The 21,781-nt window shown below is 44.1% G+C and overlaps 1 protein-coding gene across 2 annotated transcripts in view; it reads right to left on the minus strand.

Annotated features, from left to right (window-relative positions):
- LOC105561760 (teneurin-m) overlaps positions 1 to 13,609 on the minus strand; it is a 539,370-nt gene extending 525,761 nt beyond the window's left edge. For both annotated transcript variants that reach the window (XM_012012040.1, XM_012012042.1), the window contains exon 1: positions 12,439 to 13,609. The gene's annotated coding sequence lies outside the window, so the exon portion shown is untranslated. The remainder of the gene's footprint in view (positions 1 to 12,438) is intronic.
- Positions 13,610 to 21,781: the final 8,172 nt, after the last annotated feature.

The raw sequence follows: 21,781 nt of genomic DNA on the forward strand, positions 1-21,781 counted from the left end.
CCGTATATTTTAATTCGATATCGTGTGTTTTTAGCAGTGGGGGTGCTAGCTTAATGTTAACTCAGCACCCCCACTTTCAACATTAATTTCTTGCGAAAGGGTTGGAGCAATAAATTCCGGACTAGGGCAATAAATTAGCACTATATTAGCACTAAATTTTTCCATAAGTCCGACTTCGATTTTTAGTGGTGGGGGTTCTAGGTTAATGTACGTGAATTAATTGGCATCGTCTGTGGGTTCCACCATGAATTTATTGCCCTTGCGGTGAATTCTGTTTAGTGGAAAATTTATTGTTAAATCGTGTAATCGTTGCGAAAAAAAGATTTGTGATTGAATTTGGACGTTGAAAACTTATCTCGTATTAGAATACTATCTCATGATAGAGGACTTTCCTCTGTAATTAATAACGTGATATAAGGTATCGCAGAAATGCGACGAAAAAGAGTGTACATTGAAAAGAAATATGTAGAATCACATAACAAGCTACTCGTTTCTAGTAGCAACGAAATATATAATTGAAATTGATTCCAAGTTATTACATGGTCAGTAACGTGCGATGTACGCAATGTTATTTTTTGACGAGGGATGGTTCAGTGACACATTGATTTATCTTCTTGTATCGTGGGACGTCAGTCGTTTTTTTTGTCGTTGCACTTTTGATTATCAAAAATTAAAAAAAACAGTATAAGATTCGATAAGATAGATTGGAGGCTATTCGTAACACGCTTTTTGCGAGCGTGAGAATTTTTAGGTCGATTGACGGAATGGAAGGAAATCTCGCGGAAAAGGGGAGAATTTTCACCCCCGCCTATCGAATAGCTCGTAAAGTTTTAACACCCTTGAGCCATGCGAGTCTACGGATAAAATAATATGACTGCGTTTCTCAAAAGTGGCTTTTCCGTCGCCAATCGCCTCGCCGGTTCGAATTCGTTCGATTTTAACGAACAACGGAGGAACTTTGAATCGTAAAACTTCTCCGCGCTGTATGAGACCGGAAAGAAACGCTATCCCGATAAGACGGGAATGTTCCAATTTCGCGTAAATCTACGAAATAAATCGATCGTGCCGATTCAATCAGACGCGAAGGAGTTCGATATAAAGAAGCACGTGGTCAGATATAACTGCTTTGAAATGTATTTTCGTGCTTGATCAATATAAGTATCGATATAAATCTGTAGGACAAAGCGCTGCGAAGGGATCCGCAATATAAATACTGATTGTGCGGCTGGGATGTCTCGATAGAGACGGTCGGACAATAAAACAGCCTGATTTGGTCGGTACACGCGTTAAAAATAGACCCTGCGGTTGCCGCAGAACGAATGTCGGAATGCAAATCGAGCGGGCGAGGCTAGAGCTCCGCGGAGATTGACAAAGCGACGCAATCACGATCCTCGGCGGGTAATTAGTTAGCAACGCGCAGCGAGACTTGATCGCTTTCGATTTTTCTCGCGCGCGCCGCTCGTTAATTACCAACCACGATCGATACCGGCACCGCGCGGGAGCGGCGAGATCACAGCTACGCGATACAAGTAATTTTGCCGCTAGCGTATCGCGCGCGGCTTATTTCCGCGGCCGTGATAAAAGGGCCGCCCGTAATAAATTTAGAGCGCCGCGCGAATCGTCCTAACCTCGCGCGATTCGCGCCCGCCGCGTATTATGTTTATCAATTCACTGATAATTACCCCAGCGGATAGCCCAACTGCAGAAATTTTATGCCCCTGTATTATTACGCGGCGATATTATATGTATTACGTTAGTTAATCTAACGCAGATTACGTCCCTCGAAACGTACTGTTATCGCGCTGTTAATTTATTGCTAATTTGATTAGAACAATATAACTTTATTAATGTAGCTGTAATTTATCGCGCGTTGAAGGGTAAATCGTGCTAAAGAGCGAATCGGATTTTACATTAGGAACTCGTTCAGAAACTTCTTTTCAACGACTCCAACTTACTCCGCTAATTCTTTTTGTCGCTGGGCGCGAGAGAGAGAGAGAGAGAGAGAAATAGTTGCTCTTACGTCCAATTACCGTTTGCGAACACGCTTTTAACCTTAATCCGACTCATCCTTCACTCTTACTCATTCACCGTCACGATACTTTTTTTTTCATCGCGGATTGGGCTCCGCTCAATCGCGAGAATATGGGCGATTGAGGAACGCCGATAAAGTTTCACGGCGTCAATTTCACGCTGCCGCGTGCACTTTATTTTTAGACGGTGAACCGGATCGTCTCGAAACAGTTTACTATAATATTTCCCGTCGGCGTGTACGGACGTTCGAAAGAGACGTCTCCTTCGCCATGCGGGATTCTGTCGAAATTTCGCAGGTACGGCGAGCACGTGGTAATATATATCCGCGATTTTCCGCGATAGAAATTTTACTCTCTCCTCACAAAAATCCTCACCGGGCTCGCTTCAATAGATAGCCCGCTAACCCGAGATTAAAAATACGAGTTTAATTAATGCATTCCACATCGCGCGCGGTTTGAGATAACGCCCTCGATAGTTAACCATTCCGGCGCACCAGAAATGTAAACGTCAGTTTAATGCAATAACGAAAAACGTGTCGATAGTACTCCCTCGAATGTAATTGCGATCACGGGTCAATTTATCTGTAAACACGATTCGGTCCGTTCACTGCAGTTGCATTACTTAATTACGTGGGGTAAATATTTTAGATATAATTTTTTCCGTCCCGCGCACACCCGCCCTTTCGCGAATTAACGATTCGTCATGACTAACAAACGACGTAACATAGACACAAAGGATGGATTTATAAATCCTTATCTTATAATATCGCGCCCGCTATATCTTTGCAATCAAACGGAGTGCATTCAAATCAACACGTTTATTCTTCTCTTTTCTTCACGTCACTTTCACCGTCGTGCAAAGCGGGGTACGATTTTAATGAGCGACGAATGCTAACCAGTTTCCAACGTATCGACACGCGAGGATCGAACGACGTTCGGCAGTTTCGTCATTCAATTAAATTTCCATCTATCGTATTATTAATCTGCCAACTCACCTGCGGTTTCTCGATCGAGCACGATGTCTTGTTCAAACAAGCCAATCAAATATCTTGCCGAGCTATCCCGCGGGACTCCGCGACTCTTCGCTCCGATAAAACGTCATAAATCACACTGACGTACATAAGATCGGGAGTATTTATTAATTTAACCGGGACGGCTCCGAAATCCATTATGGGTGGTTACGAGGCAGAATACGATTAGCCACAATACGCGTCCTTCAACGGGGTGATGTCGGCCGTCATAAACTACCATCCACGCAGAAGATCCCCGAACGAGAGTCTCGTTGAAGACGCGGGCAAGTCATGGACCCCCGCGTGTGCTCGATATATGGATCGCCAACTGTGCTTGATGCACGATTAATAATCACCTGTCCCACTCTCCGCGTCCCACAATACCAATCTCACCGCTGAATACCACTGATAAATCGCTCTTATTTGTAAACGTATTTCGTAAAATGAAAGTTATAAAAGACGAGGCACGATCGTTAATCTACCGTTAGTACACGATCGACTTTGGCGAATGTGTGTTTATCGGCTGTATTTTTCCAACTCAAGACAGTGTGCGGGCGATCAAGGCTGACGCGTAGGTGAAATTTAATTAAGATCCAAGCGCGGGAGGAGTTAATCAACCGCGGTGCGTGGGGCTAGCCGGGACGGTGCCGAATGAGAAACGGGATGCGAGGGCGCGACAAAGGGGGGTAATGGAGAGGGAATATATATTTTTTTCCGTTGCTGCGCGCCAGCACCGGATGCGGATTAACGGCGAAAGTGGATAAACCGGGCGTCAAGGGCTGGTACCGGCGCAGGGGGGTACGTACTGCCAATAAAACCAAGGGGCGGGAGGAGGGGCGAGGGTGTCAGTATATCACGTGGCTCTGGCCGGTCGTGTCCAACGATACAGTCCAATATATTATCCAGATAGCCATGCTAATTCAGCTATAGTCCCCACCGGTTCGCGCCTGACCGAGCGGCCTTCGTGTCACACGTTTGCTGTGCGCGTGTGTACGTTTCCACACGCGCGCACACACCCGCGTGCGCGCACGCATACGTACACACGGCTGCGCGTAGATACGTTTCGTCATCCCGACGGATCCAACGGTCTCTCCGCATAGTCGTCCTGCGTGGCAGGGATTTCAGGGGGCATTGCATCCTCGTTACACGGTATTATACGATCGGGCGCGACAGGAGAAGATTACGTTGCATCGCGCCGAGCCGCGTTTGACCGGAACGAAGACCCGCGCGCATCCTGGGGAGGGGTCCATTAATAGGTTTATTCTTGAACGATTACCAATAGCGCGTTTGTTATCGGTCCCGATACCGGAGAATGCAGCGCGCTGATAACGTAATAAGCTGATTGCGCGGCCGGTAGACGCGTGGCGCGACCGGGTATACAACGAACAGGCCTCGCCTCGGGTTGATAGGAGAAGATGTTTATTGTGTAGACAAAAACTCGGCTGAAGATGCGAAAAGATGAATATGTAAGTGGGCTCTGTGTCTTCGCGCTGCCTAAATTCACGCGTGTCTCTGATATTTCTATAAAATTCTTTTATGCCATACGTTGGCGATATTGAAAAAAAATATTTTTCTACTAGCGTCTATCTCTTGTATCGATTATTGTCCGCTCCCGTTTTTTATAGAACAAATATTTCGCTCATCTTTATTTTTTATATTGGAATTATGGCGACCGATAATTTTCGCATCAGTGCGCATGAATTACCGTTGCACTTACGCCGGGACCGCGCTGTTACCGTCGCGTCGGAAAACTGTCGTTTCGTTCGCTTTGAACTCCTAATTGAAGGTGCTCGCACGTAACAAAGTCCGGAATACAATTTTGCCGATTTTGGTGTGTTGCGCACGAGAATGGACGTTATCCAATTTCGTTACTCCAGCGTTCGTATCGCCTCGTATCGAGAGAGGGAACTCTTCTAGAAAATAATATTACGCTACGTTTCGTAACCGCGAGAGATGTTTTGAAAATTTTCGATGGCTCTGCTAAAATAGAATGTTGCGCTATGTGCGGTAATAATTTACAAATTATTGTCCCGCTGGATTTTCACTCGCACAACATTTCGCGTCCAATTTTTCACAGTTAAGGAAGCGCGGGAACGATTTATTATAGAGCGCTCCTTAAAAAAAACTTTAAAATATTAATCTGACGTTGCATTAAGAGGGAGATAACTTTGGAAGCACCGATAGATCTATAAATTTTTTTTTCTGCCCCTCTCTCACCCGCCTTCTCCTCCCGGCCTCCCTTTCTCTCTCGCATAATATTTCCTCAACCTCCGGCTTAAAGGAATTAGCGCTTGTAAAGCGACGAAACATCCTCGTGTTACACCTGTCGTCGTGCAGTAAACTGGTTCCGACGGAGATACAGGCGCGTTTGCAACGGTCTCAATTAGCCTGGCTTCGCAGTTCGTTAGACCCTTTAAAACCGGTTTGCAGCGCTAAATGTTTTCAGTGACGGGAGCGCGCGCGAACGCACAAACGCACACGCGCGTGCACGCACAGCGCACACATTCGCACGCCTGAAAACGCACGTAGAAAGGATGAAAAGCAAGCGGAATGAAGGAAGTGAACCAAGGTCGTTTCCAAGTGAACGAAATTGCGTAACGCGAGACATCGAGGGGTGATAACTAGTTTAACCTGTGAAATTTAGTACGGTTTATTCCGGCGGCGTGAAAACTTATATTCTCTTACCTGATATTAAGATCGTTATACTGTCGTATAAGCCTCGATAATAAAAGCTAGGCGTATAAGACGCGCGATATTTATGGATTACACATTATTTCGCACTCGTTTGACTGCTCGCAAACATGAATTCTGATTTGTTTCAAATTACACAGCGCGGCGAGATAGGAAAAATATCGTTCTTTTCTCCAATACGTCCATGTATACTATTGTATACGACAGTACTGTGCATCTAGAGGTAAAATGGATTCTTTATTGCATAAAAACAATTTCTACGCGCTCATTTATTATATAGTGTGGAATGAAAGACATTTATCTTTGTAAAAGAGCTAACGGCCACCGTTGCACGTGTGTAAATAACGAAAAATTTTGGCACGAGGAGAATCAGAGAATTGACATACCAAATGACCCATTAAACGGAGTGAAAATATCGTCTGCGGAAAGTTCGTCCGTTAGTCGGCGGTCGAAGTAATTAAACTGAAAACGTGTCAAACGGACGTTTGTAATGTCAGCATTAACGAACACGTTTCTCACCGCGAGCAATAAAACTTCATAACTATTTCATAAACACACAGATAGGTGGATTGTGCGGGAGATATCGATATAATTTATTTTTCCCCGCTTATTTCCCCAGAGATCTTCCTCCTCTTGCCCAGATATCGAGACTTCTCCGAACGATACTCGCTTTTTTCGCTTTCCCGCACGCCTACCCCTTTTCAACTGAAATGAATTTATGTTTAAACGGGATTGCACGCGCGGTGAAAGCTCCGTATCTGCAACTGGACTTCGATTTATGGATAAGCGGTTTGTGAAACGTAGAGGAAACTCCCCTACTATGAGAGCTTCTAATATGAGATAGCAGGGTTTCTGCTAAATTAATAGGCATCGTCTGTTGGTTCTACCGTGAATTTATTACCCTTTGATTGAAATACGTTTAGCGGAAAATTCAGATTGTGTTTGCCAGTTTTTCGCATTCGTCATCCTCTGATTTCTTATGTCGCATTTTCTAAATGCGAGGAACGTAAATCGTGACAATCGCAAAGTGGTTTCGCGACAAATTTAGTGTCGCAATTACCAAGTATAAACGGTAGATAATTAATTGAGCCGAGAGAAGCACGTAATGCATAATTCGTGGGGAAAACCATCGAAACGCCAAAAATTCCACGCGAAGGCGCTTCTTCGGCGCGCCTGGTTCCCCATTCAGGTCGACGATATTGCCGCTCCCCCGGCACGCAGAATTCTTAATTAAGCACGCTACGATTTGCGAGGACCTTTGATTTCAACGATCGGCCCTCCCTCGGCAATAAAGCCGCGACTTAGCCCGAAGTTGAGGGAACACAGGGGATCCTCTATATATCTTTCTCACTTTCTTTCTCCCTCGTCCCCAGCGCGCGAGTATTTTCGCGCAAAAGTTAAATCCGCGCGCGTCGCGCACTCGAGGGCTACCTCGAGCGTACATTATTTCATTAACCGTGCTTTCCTCATCGACCTGCGCCGTCCTCCGACCTCATCGTTACCACCACTTTCGCAAGCGGCGCGGACGCCCCTGTTCCCAGTTCCGAGGGAACGTGCCACGGACATGGCCGACGTCGGTGGGTAATAACGTCGCAAGAATGAAACCAAGGAGGGCTGCGAGGATAAGGCCGGGGCCGACCGCGCTTCGCGCGCGCTGCCCCATTCTAACCGGCTCTCTTCCTTCCTTCCTCCCTCCTTCCCGCCACTTCCACCCCTCTCTCTTTCATATTAATTAATTTGCTCGAGAGTTTTAACGACTTATTGCACTTCAATTAACTCATTTTAAATTACATAATCCCCACACCTCGGGGGGCTAGAAACCGGTACCCGCGATAAACTGCAACGTACTCTCGCTCCTACGCCACGAGAGACCGCGACTGGTCGTGTTATGCACGTATTAAGTGCACAGTAGTCAGGTATAACTTTGTGTATTTCCTATACGGCCTATTGATTTCAACCCGAAGTAATCATTGCTAACGACCTGTTTCATTAACGTCACTTTTAACGTGAACAGTAATTTAACTGGCCCTCTATCAGGCTACGAGTCAAGCTCAATTAGCTGATAAAAGGTAAAAAAATTAAGATCGACCGTAAAATTTGCAATTAAATATAATTATCCTCAGAGAAATGCGACGTACAATACAAATCAATAATGTAGAGTTTACGTGGGGAGCGGAGAGAGAGAGAACAGACTGTTATTCAGGAGACCACGCGTACAATCCCCGGAAACGTTTCAAAAAGTTGAGAATCGAGACGGGGGGGTGGAGGCTCGCATAGAAAGTCAGAGCTCGCTGCCGCGGGGGTGGCGGACCGCGACCGATCTGAAAGGAACGAGCCGAAGTTTGCGGAGGGGCCCCGGGATCGCCTGGAACTCATTCGTAAGCGAAGACCGATCCTGCCCGTAATTACAATTCGAACAAAGTTATGCCGGTTCGGAGCGGCGGAGGATGTGTCAAGTATTTAATCAGTGCCGGGCTGAGTCTCTGCGTGAGACAATGGGTGGCGACCAACTCTCTCTTATACTAAAGCTTGTCCTCACCCCGTCGCGACATCCCTCGCCCTATAGCGTTCGTCGTCTACTTCTAGTGCGACTGCGGGTGCAATTATGTCGACCTCATTTTAGAACAGCTTTACCTCTCTTTCCGCGCATTGTACGGTTCCTCTATATCTTCCTCCTCCTTCATCGGATCTCTCGCATGCTCTTCGTCCGCTTTTCCCCTTTCCTTCATGTAAAATCTCGCATACACACACATACACTCTCTCTCTCTCTTTCTTTCTCACGTACATTCTGGTCTTTTATGTCTCTTTTTCATATTACTCTGCATTCAATTACATTTATTTTTAGCGTATACGTGAAAGAGAGTTTGTGGAAACGTAACAGTATCCGCTTCGCAGATTGTATTTCGTCTGTATTCTAAAAAATGATAGTGACACATGAACAATCTACGTCTACTTAAGCGGCATTTTTGCGACGAAATTCGAAAAATAAAAATAGCTCGGTGGTATTTCGTTTGTAATCTTTGGTATCTGATCGCGCGGGAGGCATGCTACCCCCTGCGAGCTAGTACATCTACCCCTTGGTATTCGCCATCTCGATATACGGCAGCGACGTCTGTTCCTCGAATCACGCGCGGTCCGTACAAATTCCCGAGCTACACGCAAGCTGCACGTCAGTGGCAAAGAAATCCGTTAACTAGCTAAATAATTACGTCGTTTTTTTCCGGTAAAGTCTAAGCCTCTTAGAGTCAGCATTTTATCCTGCACTGTGTTTCTTACATTATTCTACGTTTTTAAATCGACATTGATAAATGTAATCAGTCTGCAAATATCATTTAGTATTTTAAGTAGTTTCACATTTTGGGGAGAAAACCGGGTGCTGTTATTTATCAGTAACTAATCTGTGTAACATAATTATATCTATTGGAATTGTCAGTAACGAATCTATGGATATGTGTAATCTAATTACATCTATTAGAATTGCTATACCGTTTAATTTAAAGCACAAATTTGTCTCAATTAGAAACAACGTTGTTAATTGGGGCCTTTAGGTTATTAAAAGTTTTGAACGTACTTCAGTTATTGGCACAAGGAAGTATCAGATATTTTATTAATATTAGACGCGCCCTTAATGAAGCGTTTGAAGCAAATCCGCTGGAAATGAGCACATTAATAATATTACAAAATATATTAATGCGTGCCTGTACGCGTGAAACGTTTTACAACTAAACGTATTCCTGACGAGAATGACGTGTATGGAATATAGAGCGTAACGGCATTGGTTTCCCCACGTGTATTGCTCGCGTGCGGTTACACAAATATGGACGAACGCACTCCAAATTAAGGTTTAGAGAGTTGGTACAAATCAGTATCGAAGTTATGGACGTGCCGAGCTGGTAAATCTAAATCCCTCGCGATTGTCTGTCAATTATTTATGATTGGCGGCAATTTGTCCAATCGAGAATAAGCCCTTTCCTACTGGATGGGGTTTACCGAATGCCATTCAATGTTTCGGACTGTATTATCCGTTTCTCTTCTGCCGTGTTTTTCTCGTCTGCGTGCAGCGCGTGGACATGTGTTTATAAAAAATCTAAAGGAAAACAATTAAACTCACGTTTCTCGAAACATCTACATTGAATAGGAACGTTATCGCGTACAAACTGCGCATTGGTGTGAAGCATAGTTTTTGATAACAAAACGTTGCGTTATACTGAAAATTCAATCGGGGTCACGGAATTTCCATTTAAATTGTATTTTTGCACGGGATATAAATGTGCGCTGCAAACCCAATTAATTAATTCTGACAATCAGTCCGATCCTCTTCATCGCGGAACAACATATCAGGCGCAGCGACATTTCAATAGACATTACGTTATTGCAAAAGGTACAAAGGTAACAACGCAACCAAGGATAATATTGACGCTATTTCCAGCCAAACAATTTAGAAAGTTGAGACAAAACCGCTCGACTTGTAGCACTTTAGAAAAAGAAGCCGGACTTTTCAGCTTCATTCCAACCAACGATAAGCAACCGCGTAAAAAGCTTACTCGCGTGACACGTATGGGAGTTTTTATTTTTAAGCTCGAGCTTTCTTAAAGTACCGCAGCTCTGATACTACCCTCCCGTTTTTCGCCATTTTCTATTTATTTCAATAAGTTGGTAATTAATCAAATAGTACCTGAGTTAACAAAACATTTCCGATAGCTCATCGGCGAGATCGCAAGTTCATACAACGGCGCTGATTGAAATAACGCGCACCAATCTCGTGTATCGAGTCTTGAATGGAAGCGTCGCAACACGGCGTTAATTAAGCGAAACGAGAAAATTAATGACGACTAACTTTCGGCGCGCTGAATTACGCGCGCCCTCCCGACTTCGCCCGCGACGTGTAATCATCGCGACGATCGAGCCCCCTCATTTTTTTTTGTATCCGTCGAAATTTATTTGCGTGATGTTTCCCTAACGAGCCGTTGCGTGACGTACAGTTTTACGGGATTCAATAGAAGACCGGTCGAGTTTTTGTTCCTGCGTAGCGCTCATTTATGTGCGCCTCTCTTTTTCTGGTTACTTACTTAACTAAGTTTACGCAAAAAACTAACGTCGCGTGCGACTGCGGCGAGTTTTCTGGCGCGAACACACGTATATACGTCTATGCAACGCGGAGGAAAAAGTTTGCGCACCGCAAGTAAATTAATTGCACGTGCCGCAAAAGATCTAATTAATTTTGTTGCAAATTATTTTGGTTTCTTCATTCATATCAAACTACGGTAATACGATTAGCCGCGCTCTTTAAAAGTGGAATTTTGCAGGGTATAAATTTTATTAGGAATAACAACATTTTTTCCCCTTGAAATATCGGTAAATAAAATTTGTACGCGCAACACGGAGGAAGTAATGGGTGCCCGTGTATTTTTTTTTCTCAAATATTTATCATTTATTATATTTATATTTCTTGTATTACGCGAGAGATTAAATCATATTAAATGTATATCAATCAATTTACACGTTGTCCAACGCAATATCGTCTTTTAAGCTGCATTAATTTTTGACATGATTGAGATGAATGCGGTGTTACATTTTTCATAAAATATTTACACGTTGTTAAAGAGTTGTAAAGCTCTACGCGAGAGTTGTAAAAGCTGCGCGCAAACTTTGGCAATTGATGACTTTATCAGCGCATACATAAATCAATCGAGTTCACGGTCGTACACGATTGAATTAACGTCTAAATTCGTGATTCGACAAGATAATGCATTTCGGTAAATATGCTCTCTGAATCTGTAACCTTCGAATTACGTCATCGTGCATATTAATTGAACGAGATTGCAAGCCGTCTCCGTTCTGTCACGAATTTTCTTTCTTTTTGTTTTGTCGATTATCTGCTCGCGACACTTTGCCACGTCCTTCCGTTATACTTTTGCTTTGTCAACTGTTTTCTCTATCTTTCTCCCGTTTACGGACCACCCACGACTTTGGCCGGCCCTTCCACTCACGTCAGCTTAACGTCACTCATGCTCGTACGGCAGGTCCTTTTTGTCACACTCCGCTCTTCTGCGACTCTCCTCATTTCTCTTTGCTCTTCTTTATCCTACCGTGTACTATTTTAAAGCGCGCGTTCGAACTAACAGCTCCAGAGCGCTAAATATTCGCTAAACGTTTGCCGTACGTTCAACCAGCTGTTATCAGCTGTCATCTAACTAGCTATTTTTGCAAGAGTGACTGATTGTTAAATTAGATAATCATATTAACTCGTTGCCATTTTTATAAGAAGACACAAAGATCGTTGTCACAAAATTATCTACTTTATTTTACGGGCGTATGAGGAAAGAACGAGTTAAATGAATTGTGTTTTAACTGTTGAAACGAGTCTCGTTGTAGATGGCAGCTGCATAAAATATTAATAGCAGTAAACATTGAAAACTTATATTCTCTTCCTGTCGGTAAAGCGACGCGTTCAACGAGGAGCCGTTTATAATCCGATGTTAGAAATCTAAATTGTTTGACGCAAAAAATGCCAGTCACACTTGTTGCTCATTTAGAAGATAATCGTAAACAAGACGGGAGCCGTGTTGCCTCACCGAGATTTTTCCCGTTTCTCTGATCAAACATAATTCCTCTACTTGTAGTTTGCTCTGTAAAGTATTTCTTACGTAACATGATAATACTCGAAGTACAGAAGAGTTAGATAGACATCGCAGATAAAAACTCACCAGTCTCACGTTGACGCAGCAATTTCCACTTCGGAAGTCTAACCAAAGTCTGTCTCCCAGCGCTTTTTCCGTCCGTACTCTTCGGCCTCTATAACTCTCTCGTCATGTCACGTTCTAACTGCCTTCCCGCGGTCCCCGGAGTCTACTTTACACAGATTGCACTGCACGTCACAGCTGTCCTCCCTTTCCGTCTTCCCCTTCCCTCGTACAAACTCTTTAACAGTCGGAAAATATATCAAGGGTCCGTGCGGCAGAGCGCGAGCGAAGTCAACGCTCTTTCCGTATCGCACAATCAGTGTTCGTAAATTCGAGATCGAGGGATGGGAGATGGGCCGTTTTGGAGAACCCTTTGGAGAATCCGGGAAGACTATGAGACTCTCGCCTCGTGATCGAACATGCCGTTGTCACGTGGTCGGGAGGAGGAAGAAACTGTCTGTCATGAGAGGTTTGAACCGCTTCTTCAAAGAGGTGTTGAATTTCAAGGAATAAATGTCTCTCCCTCTCAGAAGCGCCAAGCGACGAGGCGTCTCGAGAATCCGCTCGTCTGAAAAATAACGTCGAAGACCATCGGTGGTTACGATAGTCGTGAATATTCGCGAGACAAGCGTTTCATCTAAGCGTCCTGAAACGAGATCCCTCGAGCGTATCTCGGGATGCAAGCCGCGGCACGTACGCGAGATCGACGGCCCTCCGGTTTTTCGTCCGCGCTGCCGTCCGGTCACGTGGCGGTGAGCGCCACGTTCATTGATCGCGGGCGACCTTGGTGGTGTGTGTCGCGATGTAATGAGCTCTCGGCGAGGAGGTCAGTGCATGCATGGGCCACCGCTGCGCGCCAGCCTGGACGAGCCGCGTCACCGTGGCGCGTTCGCGCCGAAAGATCGACGCACGAGCGGGTGGGCTACGACGAGGACGAGAAGTAATTCGTCCCGCGTGCGGATCGTAGGGTCGTTGCATTCGCGTGTGGTGCCCCGGTCGGCGGCACGGGTCGAGCCGAGACCACCCACGGGTCTCTCTGATGCCAACGCGCTCGTGTTTATGCTCGGGTATGAGTACGTTCTCCAGAGCTTACGAGGAGGAATACGTCCGTTCGCGAACTGTTCGCCAAACGTACTGAGGAACCCGGCGGCTGGTTCGCTGGTGACGTTGTGCCTCCGCGGGTTCGATTCCCGGATGGGCATGCGCCACGTTCTGCGCTTTCGGGGGGAGGTTGCCGCCGCCGCTGCTGCTGCTGCTGCTGCTGCTGGTGCTGCTGCTGGTGCTGGTGGTGCTGCTGTTACTGCTGCTCCTGCTGCTCGTGGAGGTGCATCCACCACTGGGAGATAGTTGCTATCGGTGGGGTTGCAGAGGGCTATCTTCCTCTCGTTCTCTGCCTACCGCGCTCCCCTTCGCTCTCGCGCCGCTCCTACACTCTCGCTTGTCTCACGCCGTTTTTCACCCTCGTCGCGTTGGCTAAATCACACTCTTCGTCGACATCTTCGTCAATTTAATTCGATCATCGTAATTATCTGCCTATGAATACATGCCGAATTTCATCGTAATTAAGATAACATTTTTATCTTTAAACGAGAACATATAGACCGATCAAGTTTTATATGTATCACTCTTTTCTCTATTCTTCTGCTTTCTTTCTCTAATCTTGATCGCTCAAAATTTTATCAATGACAAGGGAACGGGTATGTTTATCAAGCTGCCATATTTTTCCCACATTGCGTTCTCAACTTATATAAATATCTAGTTTTTATTTCTGGTAGTTGTGAAACGTAACTTTTGTGTGACATATCAATACGTTCATGGCAGCGTAGAGATATTCGTGATTGACTGCTCGATGCTGACTGCCCGTGACGTGACGAATAATTTAAAGAATTCATGCAACGCTTCCTTTTGAAGTAGATGTTATAAATTTGATAATCTATTTGGCCGGTTCCATGAAATGTCTATTTGTTACGAGGTAACAGTTCGTGAAGCGAAATGGAGGGTAATTACGACTGGCGCACTTGTTGCTCTTGCTGTTGTTGCCTTTCTGCTATTATTGCTGACGAACACATCACACGTTTAAGTATTACGTATCCTCGTTATTTTAAGAAATACGACAATTTCGTTACTATATCGTATGTGTATTTAATACTTAACTTTTAGACTGCTGACATTTTTACATTAAAATGGCGTTCCTTCTTTCCCAAAAATGTATGTACATATTGCGCAGAATCGCGCGATTTGTTAAGAGCCACAAAAGTGGCTTTTCCGGCAGTCTAAAGGTTAAGTAGTACACGCGACAATAAATAATTATTACGTTAATAACAAAAACGGTCAGTCGCTACTTGAATGGAATTCGATATCAGCGAAATCCTATCTTTCGCGATGAAGTTTCCAATAATTAAATTTTCTATAAACTTCTCGACATGCATCGTTGCTGATGCTCCGCGTAAAACGTTTCTCCGATGTGTGTCCGGCGGAAATGTGCGGCGATGTTATTTATTCGCATATTGTTTATGTTCAAATATATCGTCTCGAGTAGAATACACAACACGTGTAAATCACATTGTATTACGTTTCTGTGCTTGTTGGCATCGCGTAATTAACGTTACACGTTCTGCAATGCATGTTTCATTATGCGGGCGTTGTATCGCTGTATCGTAATTAGTAAGCTTAAAGGCAGATATTATTCACGACACGTGATAGTTATACGCGCGATAGGCTTCAAAGGATAAAGCAGAGCGCACAATTGATAGCGTGTGTGAAGAAAATCGCGCGCCTATTCACCCGGGAGACGTTCCTTGCTCCTTTTACGTTGGTGTCTTTTCCGATTTGTCTTCGTTTTCATCCTTTTTGTTTTCACTTGTACACACTTTTACTCCGGAATCGATGATAGAGGAAAAATCATTCTTAATTAAAATGAAGATATCTTCCAACAAATACAATGGAATTCTTGTCGATAGCCGCATCAATTAGAATGCATATGCGAAGAGCCGAAAGCGTATTTATCCGCACGATTGAAACACACGAGAGAAAATAACGATTAAAGAAAAGTCTTTAGAAATTATAACGAAAATCTGTCTCGATAATGAGGCTGCAGCGTATTGCGTTGCAAGAAAGATTCATCTTCAATTACTTCTGTTTGGCTATTTTTATGAAAAAAAAAAAAGATTTCTCTTACCACAGTTCCATAAACACACATGAGCACACGTTGCCGTAGGAATCAACATTAATACGTCGCGTTCTTATAATTGCATCGTGTAATTAACGAATGAATTTGGTCATTTAATTTCGGCGACGGTGCTTTGCGGGCAACGCCGGATTTTACCCGGCTTATAACTTTCTAATGTCCGTCACCGAAATCTCAATTACCGAGCATAACTTGAGAAGTAGCGTCAGCTTCCACGGTGGCAATCGCGCCAACTTCCGCCATACGTAGAGGTACATACGTCGGCGTTTCCATTGGTCGATCGGGCATGAATTTAGACGGTGTGCCCTGGATAACCCCGGAGATTGAGACAATATACGTCGGCTGTGCCGCTGCGGTTTGCCGTTGCAGGAGGTACAGCGGCTCCGCCGACGGCCCGGTTCGCTGCGCGGCCGAGAGAACGAGAAACCCAGTTAACCCCGGCAGGTTGATTACGGTGCGGCAGGTGTCACGCGCTCAACTCCACCAAGTTTCGTCTAACCGTGCGAAATATCTTGCGAATTACGAGTACCGGCGGGAGTTACCGGCGCGATGCCGCCCGTTCGCGCATCTGCCGATGCCGCAGTTAATTGCACTTGCGACAGGCGCGCACCTTCTGTCCTTGCAACGTCAACACGGGGTCGAAAGGGTCCGCCGCAAGTGCACTTGGCGCGCGCCGCAGAGCGCTCGCCCTTTTTGCCGGATCGCGCTGTATCCGTACGGCGCGCGGCACAATAACGTGGCCCGACGAAGCACAAGCGCAAATTTGTATGCGGAATCGATATACATGAATGTGTACGTGAATAACGTTAGCGGTAGTAAATCAAATTTCTCTTTTTTTTTGGATTGGCATTGTTGCGCGATAAAAATTAATTAAAATTGGAAACGGTGGATTAGAGGAAGGGAACTCGTCGAACACAAATGTAATGCCGCTCGCGGTTTTTCGGGTTATCAGGTCAACTCATTATCTCTCTCAGGCCAAGGACTGAGTCGTAATAAAATGCCTCCGCGTTCCGCAAAATCGACCCCCGAGGGGAATTAATCTATTCCGGTGCGATCATTCAATCTTCTCGGATTGCAGTTTTTTACATTCTCCCCGCCCCTTTCCACCCCCCCTCTCTCTCTCTCTCTTTCTTTTTCTCTCTTCCTATGCGGCACAGTCGCACACGAATATGCTCGGGATAAAACGAATCTGGTGAGTTCGACATTTGATTTCATCGAATGACCTACGCCGCGAATGGCTTTTCATGAAATCTACGTTCCCACATAGCGATCAATTGATTCAAAAATAGGGTAGGTCGTCAATTCGTCGCGGCTTCCAAATCGAAGTGCGCAACGATCAGCGGTCGATTGTAATCGCGATGAATTGCCGAGGAGTTACGATGCAACGTACACCGTTACGTTCATAACGAGTGAAACTAATATCTCGGAACAGCTTTTTCGGAAAAATAGACATTTCCAATATGGAGTTTACCGTTGAAATAATCGGATGTCCGCACAATGCGAGAATATGATACAAAAAGGGGACTTTGCAATTAATTATGTTTCAATATAATTATATTTTAGTATAATTATATTTCACAGTCTCCTTATTTGAAATGTAATTTATAATCTATTGCTAAAAAAATTATAAAATAAAATTCTGACACTCACAAGTAAACCTACCCAAGTGGGGACACACCGATTTTGATGAGTGTTGAATATGTTGTTTTTCAACTCAAAATAAGGGACACGTGTCTTTTTATACGTGCCCATGCGCACTTTTTGGTGGTGACATACCCCTTTGCAGAAAATTTGATTTTCTCTTTCGAGGCGAATATTGACGAAAGTGTAAAAGCTAGAAAAAAATGTTTTAATGAAAGCGGAATGGTTTTAATAGTACTTTAAATGAACTTTATTATATACGGTTGAATTCGTAATAAAATAAGTTTTAATTTGATGCTAAAAAATTTTCAAAATTGTAATAAAAAATTTTGAATGGTGGGGGGTATTTTGGAAAAGAAAAAATTAATAACTTTTTACTCATAGTTTTTAAGTACTATTGAAACCATTCAACGTTTATTTTAAAAAATTTTGTCTAGCTCTTACACTTTCGTCAATATTCGTCCCGAAAGGGAAAATCAAATTTTCTTCAAAGGGGTATTTTACCACCTAAAAGTGCGTATGGGGACGTATAAAAAAATACGTGTCCCTTATTGTAAGCTGAAAAACAACATATTCAACACTCATAAAAATCGGTGTGTCCCCACTTGGTTTACTTGTCAGTAATGGCGAACGATAAACGAATGTAGCATGTAACCAATTGTTATTTATGACATCTTTGGTTCTGCAAAATATTAAAAAATATATTTAGTTAACATAGTATCAGTTAAATTAAAACTCTGCGTATTTTGTTGCAAAACAATAGAATAATAACATTTTGTGTAGAATATTTTTCTAGGAAAAAGTTGTAGAAAGTTAAAACGCCAAGTTTTTATCTTGTCTTCATATTTTATATATGTATATATAAAATGTATTAAAAGTTTTGTACGGCTTTGCTCCATCCAATTAAGAAACTCGTATTTTCATGCGCAAGAGAAACGATAAAAAGATATGGACCGTAATATGAAAAAAAATATCTAAAGATGACATGAAAAACGCTTGAATGAGGGGAAAAGCGAAGAAAGAAATTCCGAAATACGTCCCATCTATCTTTATTCTCACGTCTCGGTATTAATTCTGCAATTATTAATTGCGAGGACATTATTAACTCGCGCCTCGACAGGGAGACAGTGGAGGCAAGGTGACGGGAATCGCTTTAAAATACGCGAGGAATGCGCGCGAGAACGTAAAGGAGGAAGAGACTACGTTGAGATACGATGAAGGTCAGGGAAGCGGCGATAATGAAAGGGGAGTTAATCACTCCGACCAGACAGTACTGCTGACAATACGCGCCGCTGAGAGAAGGCGACTTTATATTTAGGGACGTGAACTATTCGGGCGCTAGTTGGCTATGCAAATGCACTTTCGTAATTCGCGAGCTTGAATACCCGCTACTGTTAAAAAAGAAGTGCAACGCACGTGGTCCGTCGAGATATTTTACCGGCACCGACTCTGTTTTCAGCTCCGGTTATTTTTCGACAAATGATACACCTCTCCGTTTTGTACCCACGTGTTATATTTCACGTTTAAGAATATTTACAAGCGGCGGTATTAGAAGCCGGAATGATTTGTCATTAGAAAGGTAGGAGGCACATAATGGTATTAAATGCGGCTATGCATCAAGCGACGCTCGCCCCGCAAAAGAAGTGCAAAAAATGGGAAAAGACTTTTTCCTTCCTCTCCATACAATTCGTCGTAAACGTTAGGACAGATCAAGAGAGAACAAGAGAGAAAAAGGAAGTATCGCCAGCTGTAGCGTCCCTCGAGGACCTTCGTAACGTTGAACCAAAGGAATAACTTATGCCCCCGCCTCTTCGTGGCGTCGAAAGAAAAATGCGTTTGCACCAAGCCAACGATCGGAGGGAACAAAATGGATGATGGAGATACAATTCTAGAGCTACCGACAGAATCTTAAATCACGATTTTTATGGTGAATTGTACGGAGCTCCGTGAAACTTACACAGCTCCTTAAAAACATCGTAAAATTTCATTTCCTTCGCGCAAGGAGATCACTTCAATTATTCGAGAACCGCAAAACTTATAAATCATGGTATTAACGTTAGCTCGTTATGTTATACAGTTATACACTTATATTAACGTAAAAAAATACCTTAAATGCATACCAAGGAGTAAGAGAAAAGAGAGAATAACAAAACGAGGGGGAAGAGGTATAACATTTTTTAGAGTTTTTAGAAATTTAAAAACAAATCATATTACATGCACATATATATTACATCATACGTGAAATTATACTCGCAGATTCGTCTAAAAAAATATTAAATTGTCTTTTCTTTCCTTTATACGTTGGCATCTCGCTCTTTCTCTCTCCCACTAGTTTTCACCCTTTCCTTTACATTGTACGCGATTAAAGAATCATCACATTTCTATAGTGTCAGTGGAATCATTCACTTCGAAATCCGATATTTATCTGCGGCCTTTAACTTTTTCCATGCCAGTCGAGGCGGGACTCGAGTGCTCGCTCTATCGCCTTCACCCTCGCGCAATCCCAAACCCCTCGACGGTGTCGCGAGAGAATCTAATGAATTTGAGCCGTCAATAATACGCGCGGCTCGTTGGAGGGGTAGCCTTCCCTAAACACACCGAAGCGAACGATAGAGAGCAGTCCCGGTCCGTCTCGTCCGTGCACATGCACGCGCGTACGCGCGCGCACGCGAGGGACAAAAGAACACGCTCTCGGCGTGTACGAGAAACGACTAGCGCGCGCGGATGCAGTCACTGTGAAATTAACGAATTTTTCACGATGGACACATTAACTGTTGCCGGCCGGGTCAGCAAAAGCGTCCCCGATGCTTTATGACAACAATGCGAGAGCGATACCGCGAAAGGATGAGCGCGACGATAAACTGGATTTACTGTCGCGCAGTGGCAGGGGTGAATTTATGGCGGATGCAAGTTGTATTACAGGAGCGCGAGATCCGAATTTCTGTACGAGTCTTAAAAGAGATAAAAAAAAATAGCACGTTATTTGAAGATTATCCTTGCTGTCGATAATAAAAATTATTTCGTCCCGCGGTATCTAACGTCGCTGTTTATAAAAATTATTCGCGGCTCATAAACATTATTTCTTTCTTTCAAAAATTGATAGCATCGCTCCTGTTCTCCGTTGTACGTTCTCCAAGCGCGAGTTAATGGCGCGAATATGGTAAATGTGCATCATTGGTGATTATAGATTTTTCGTGCTAGCAAGTTGTTCCACGATTATTCGACGACGTCAGCGAGCGTGCGTCCTTCCGGGGAAAGCGATCCAATTAACTTTCGAAGATGTATGCATATATACGCGTCGTCCTCCTCGAAATTAACCTCCGGTCGCGTTCCGAAGTCGAGACTCTCGAAAAAAAAAATCCGGTACTGCGAAGTGCCTCCTCTGTTAAATTCCCGCCTTCCCGCACCTACGACCGTTGTGCAGGGCTAATAGGATTCGCGAAATTAATTACCCGCATTTACATAAGCCCCCGTAAACGTTTTTCTTTTCTTCCCTAGCCCGAGCCTCCGGCCTTGCCTACCTTCCGCCGAGCGGCATGCAGAGGCGGACGAATAATTCTCGTAGAGAAATTCGTGATTACGTTAACGATATCCCCGTCCCGTTTTCTCTTCCTCGCGCCCTGGCTCGTATCCTCCCGTTTCATTCCGACTGCAGTGCCGAGTCACTGCGTTACGCCTTTGCGTTTAGGTCGTCACGGCATTGTCCCCCGTCGCCGTGCCGCGTCGTCGGCAACAGCCGCGACACGGGTAACGAGATTTGTCGTCCAAGATAATTAGATTATCCGCACTCTGGACGGCCGGCATAGCCGGTGTTAGTATGGGACGAGGTAAACGCGCGGCGACCATGCCGCAGAGGCGACAACATCGTCCAAGTAAACGTCTGTTTGCTAATTTTTGAGAATAAAAGGAAAATACTGCCCTGTTAGATCGCGACTGCCTGTCGCGAGAAACGATCGCAGTCATCACGGAGGCTAGGAACCAATATTTCAATCCGAACGTAAAAAAGTGTGAGAATGAGACGTGTTGAATAGTCAAATTGACCTTATTTGGATTTTAATTTTCTCCTTCCTGTATAACGCGTTTTTCTCAAATTTAAGCGCAGATTATACCTTCTCGATCCTCAACGTGCAATTTATTCAGCTCCTTTGACTTGCTACATTGAATAATTTCTGATTGGTCAATCTGTTCAATTTTAAAAGTCGAAAGAAAAATCTTTTTATGAAAGTTGACGAGAACTTTTATTTGTACAAATTTGCTCTGTACATTTCTCTAAGGGACTTTACTTTTACTGCGTTAGACCGTTACGAACGCGACGATACTGCAATAAAATTGCGTCTTAGATTATGCTAGTGACATATAAATGGGAATTCCATAGAGCCGCCGTTTACCGTTTTCAGTAACACAATTGCGCGCACGCCGCCTTGGCGAAACGGGGAAGGATAGGGGAGGCGCAAAGTAATTACTTGCGATCTATGTTTCTCCGTATCCGCCGTTTGCGCGCGCCAAGTACAGGTATATATCGCGCCCAGTAACAAGAGG

This window comes from Vollenhovia emeryi, unplaced genomic scaffold, assembly GCF_000949405.1.
Source record: "Vollenhovia emeryi isolate VEMERY1.0 unplaced genomic scaffold, V.emery_V1.0 DF939201.1, whole genome shotgun sequence".
NCBI lineage: Eukaryota > Metazoa > Arthropoda > Insecta > Hymenoptera > Formicidae > Vollenhovia > Vollenhovia emeryi.